Source organism: Nansenia antarctica (assembly GCF_963989245.1).
Source record: "Nansenia antarctica genome assembly, chromosome: 2".
Classification (NCBI taxonomy): Eukaryota; Metazoa; Chordata; class Actinopteri; order Argentiniformes; family Microstomatidae; genus Nansenia; species Nansenia antarctica.
The window spans coordinates 7,931,722-7,936,411 of NC_137675.1; the positions used below are offsets into that span (position 1 = coordinate 7,931,722).

Here is a 4,690-nt window from a genome sequence, read left to right on the forward strand (position 1 = left end):
GCAGGATAGACAAAAACAAAGATGTTACTACGAATCTACAGACCCAATACAATGTCAGGCTCTCCAGAGAGGATTCAAAGAACACCCATTTCCATTTCAACATATAAAAATACTATGTCAAAATGAAATACAATATATATTACAATCTGTTAGGCAGTTACCGCATGTATAATAAACATAAGCTACATTAGGTTACCTCAGAGAACACACAACATGGCGTTATGAAACAATAAGTCAAAGTCAAACTAAAAAAAATAAAAAATGTTAACCAAATATTATGCACATTTTTAGTTTTACAACGATATAAATAAAGATAATAGAAAAGCTAAATTTCTTTGTGGATTTCTTCTTTTTTTTTTCTCCATCATGTAATACTGCAGACATGGTAGTAGTCGGTGGTTATTGGGTCAGAGAGGATGGAGGTGGGGTTTACTCATCAAATCATTCATATCACAGACGTTTTGACGTCTCTAAATCCCAAATGGAGCCCCTCGCCCCTGGCGCTCTATGTGCTTGTGAGAGGATTTGATTTGGGCGGAGTCGTTCCGTTGATAACCCGTGGCTTATACCATAGAGTTAGAACACAAGGACACACTCCCCTCAATCAACTGGGGAGGATATGGGTGGCACCATGCAGTCAACCTTCATCGTCTGTGTTTTAAAGCGGGCATAAATCCAACGTTGGTGATTCACTGCAACCTGAAGGGTATACTATACTACGTCTAATGAAGCTTTACATCTTCAGGATGGTCAAAGTGAGCAGGCTTAAGTTATTATCAGGTTCAGAGGTTGTCCCCAACGCGGAGCCTGTTTCAACACCTTGTGACGTTAGAATTATAAGGTTCTATCTCCATTTTTGGTCAAAATTGAGTTTCTTACATAATCTGATCCATTAGGTGTTTATTAATGCCTGTGTGGTGTTATTTTTAAAATGTCAACATTTTTGAGTTAGTAATTAATAAAATACAAAGGTTCCATCTCACAAAACATAATGGAATGTAAAAACTTTGACGCTCAATATCTCTGAACTACCCTAAACGGAGATAGAACCTTATCATTCTAAGCTCACGACCTGCCGCTAAGCCAGACTTGGTGGTGCTGCCTCTCAGTCGATACTGTCAGCCAATGGAACACTGTTTACAATGCAGAACGCACTGAGTTAGTGTCACATTTTCACTGTTGACCGAAATCAATGTAGCGTTAGCTGACTGAAACATATCAGTTGCATTTTTATGTTGTTTTTACTCTACAGTACCTCAGTAATCATTTAGGATGACTATTTTAGCCAAATATTTGATACATAGGAGTATTTTGTGCAACCAAAGACGACTGAACAGGTTAGAGCTTCAGGATATTTACACTCTAGTCTAACCTATCGAAGAAGAAGAAGACCATGTGTTGATTCAATTGGCTAACGCCTCCCCAGCTCAGAGGACTAGGTCCCACCCTAGTTGACTACATGGCGTTCCACAAATGGAATGAATGGTGGCTTCTTCTATTGCTGCGTCTCTCTAAAGCTTCTACCCGTCCAGTCCAGTCAGATCTACAAGTGGCTAGAGGGCAGGGGCTGGTTTGGAATTCAGGGAGAGTCTCCCTCAACGTTGCCCCTCTCACCACCACCACCCCTAAAGACCAGTAGGACCATGACCGTCCACTAGAGGGCACTCCTCCAGCGAGTGTTGGCTCTGGCTACGAAGGAGATGGAAACCAGAGAGGAGGAGGAGGAGGAGGAGGAGGAGGAGGAGGAGGAGGAGGAGCAGAAGTGTCTTTGAACCACTTCTGGGTAACATCGGCAAAAAATGAGATCGCTGTTGAACTTTCTTTAGGTTTGTTGCCGCCGTTGCTGCTGATAAAGAGGATGATGATGATGATGACGAAGATGTGGATGAGGTTGGTTGGTTGGTTGGTTTCGCGTCGGCCGTTCTCAAAAGGGAAGAACTGTCCTATATATCCCAAAGAACACACGTCCATTTCTCATATATATCTTTTTTTCCTTTCTTGCTCACTGCACGCGCACTTTGTGTGTGTGTGTGTGTGTGTGTGTGTGTGTGTGTGTGTGTGTGTGTGCGCGTGCGTGCGTGTGTGTACGTGGCGTTACACACACTCTTTGCAGCCACACTCCACAGCTTTCTCCACATCCTGGGTGAAGGAGGTTCCGTCCTGACACTCAAAGGTGTAGTGTCGCCGTCTGAGCCTGAGAGGGGAGCAGCAGGAGCCCCCTCCCCCCCCTCCCCCTCCGCCTCCCCCTCCCCCTCCCCCTCCCCCCCCCGGGCAGCCTCCCGTACACTCCACCCAGGAGAAGGGCCGCGCCGTCTGGCAGAGGAGGCGGCCTCGCTGCACGCGGTGGAAGTCCCGCACCGCCACGCCTTGACAAGGAGACTCTGAGGAGAGGTCAAAGGTCAGAAGCTGAGAGGGAACAGGGAACCAAGCTCTGAGCTCTGTGTCAACGACATCATCACCAGATTTCTTTATTGTTTTATTTATATATAAAACAATATAATATATATATATATACATGTATACAGTATATATTCTTCTTCTAGCACGACGACTGCCAAAGGCCGCTGGCCTGAGCTAGATTACTTTTCCTGCTACGACTGGTGGATTGATGATTCACTTGCTTGTCAAATGTATTTGTTGTAAGTCGCTTTTGGAATAAGGCGTCTGCTAAATGCCAAAAATGTAAATGTAAATGTAATGTCTTTAATACGCTAAATCAGTTCATCAAATGTATTTGGATAATAGCACACTTCAAACAGTTGAGTCACAAAGTGCAATATAAACAATATAATATAACATTATAATGTTGTTTGTTGTTTAGAAATAGTGTTTCTTCCTCTATTAAACCCCCCCCCCACTGTGTCCCTTTATGTGTGTTTGAGTGGTTCCAGTGTCTAGCTTTGAAAGAATTCAATATAATGAGTCACTAACTGGTACCAAAGCAAAGGGCGCATGGTAGGAACAATAAACCCCAGAGGCACAGCAGAGTAATCATCAGGTATTTACTGTAAATCAAATCAGCCGAATGGAAAAATACAGCACACAACACTGGCCGTCTATTTACTTGTTTACCAGACGAGAAAAACCTACATTAATGCTCCTACGTTAGTGCTTGAAAAAAACAGGTGACGGACATGTTAAGGTGAAACGAGACTTAGGACGGCTTATATCTATCTCTATCCATCTACTCCATCCATCCCTTCATCCTCTATCCATCTACTCCATCCATCCCTTCATCCTCTATCCATCTATTCCATCCATCCTTTCATCCTCTATCCATCTACTCCATCCATCCCTTCATCCTCTATCCATCTACTCCATTCATCCTTTCATCCTCTATCCATCTACTCCATCCATCCTTCCATCCTCTATCCATCTACTCCATCCATCCCTTCATTCTCTATCCATCTACTCCATCCATCCTTCCATCCTCTATCCATCTACTCCATCCATCCTTTCATCCTCTATCCATCTACTCCATCCATCCCTTCATCCTCTATCCATCTACTGTATCCATCCTTTCATCCTCTATCCATCTACTCCATCCATCCTTCATCCTCTATCCATCTACTCCATCCATCCCTTCATCCTCTATCCATCTACTGTATCCATCCCTTCATCCTCTATCCATCTACTCCATCCATCCCTTCATCCTCTATCCATCTATTCCACCCATCCCTTCATCCTCTATCCATCTACTGTATCCATCAGAGCCATCGGCCATCTGACACCTGAAAACACCAATTTTGTCAAACAGTAGACGCACAGATTTAAATTTTTGCCATTTAGCAGACGCCTTTGTCCAAAGCGATGTACAACAAATACATTTGACTAAGTAAGTGAATCATCTGTCCATCAGTCATTGACACTGGGGAAACAATACAGCGCGGTAGTAGATGTCTCAGGAGGGACAGTTCAGGTGTAGCCTGAAGAGATGGAGGTCTTTAGTCTACGGCGGAAGATAGGGAATGACTCTGCACTCCTGACAGCAGTGGGAAGCTTTACATATTTACATTTACATTTTTGGCATTTAGCAGACGCCTTATTCCAAAGCGACTTACAACAAATACATTTGACTAAGTAAGTGAATCATCTGTCCATCAGTCTTAGTAGGAAAAAGTCATCTAAGCTCAACCCAGGGGCCATTGTCAGTCGTCGTGCTAGAAGAAGGAAGAATAAATATGATATGCTTCTGGTTAGAGAAGAAAACAGCAAGCAGGAAACTGTAGCTCCATCCTTCCATCCATCCGTCCATCCATCCATCCATGCATCCATCCATCCTTCCATCCATCCTTCTATCCTATTTTAATTTTAATTTTAATTTTGCCATTTAGCAGACGCTTTTAATCCAAAGCGACTTCCAATTACGAATTACAGGGACATTCCCCCTGGAGTAACTGAGGGCTAAGTTTCAGGCGGGATTTGAACTCACAACCTTCCGATCACAAGTCCAACTCACTATCCACTAGACCACCACTACCCATCCTTCCTTCCATCCATCCATCCATCCATCCATCCATCCATCCATCCATCCATCCATCCATCCATCCATCCATCCATCCATCCATCCATCCCTCCCTCCCTCCCTCCATCCCTCCCTCCCTCCCTCCCTCCATCCCTCCCTCCATCCTTCCATCCATCCTTCCATCCATCCCTCCCTCCCTCCTTCCATCCATCCATCCTTCCACCC

The 4,690-nt window shown here is 44.1% G+C and overlaps 1 pseudogene across 1 annotated transcript in view; it reads right to left on the bottom strand.

The window, feature by feature from the left end:
• Positions 1-2,094: 2,094 nt before the first annotated feature.
• Positions 2,095-4,690, bottom strand: part of LOC308149746 (slit homolog 1 protein-like) — an 83,501-nt pseudogene continuing 80,905 nt past the window's right edge. Inside the window, exon 35 of the transcript in view lies at positions 2,095-2,381. The product of the transcript in view is annotated as a slit homolog 1 protein-like (transcript). The remainder of the gene's footprint in view (positions 2,382-4,690) is intronic.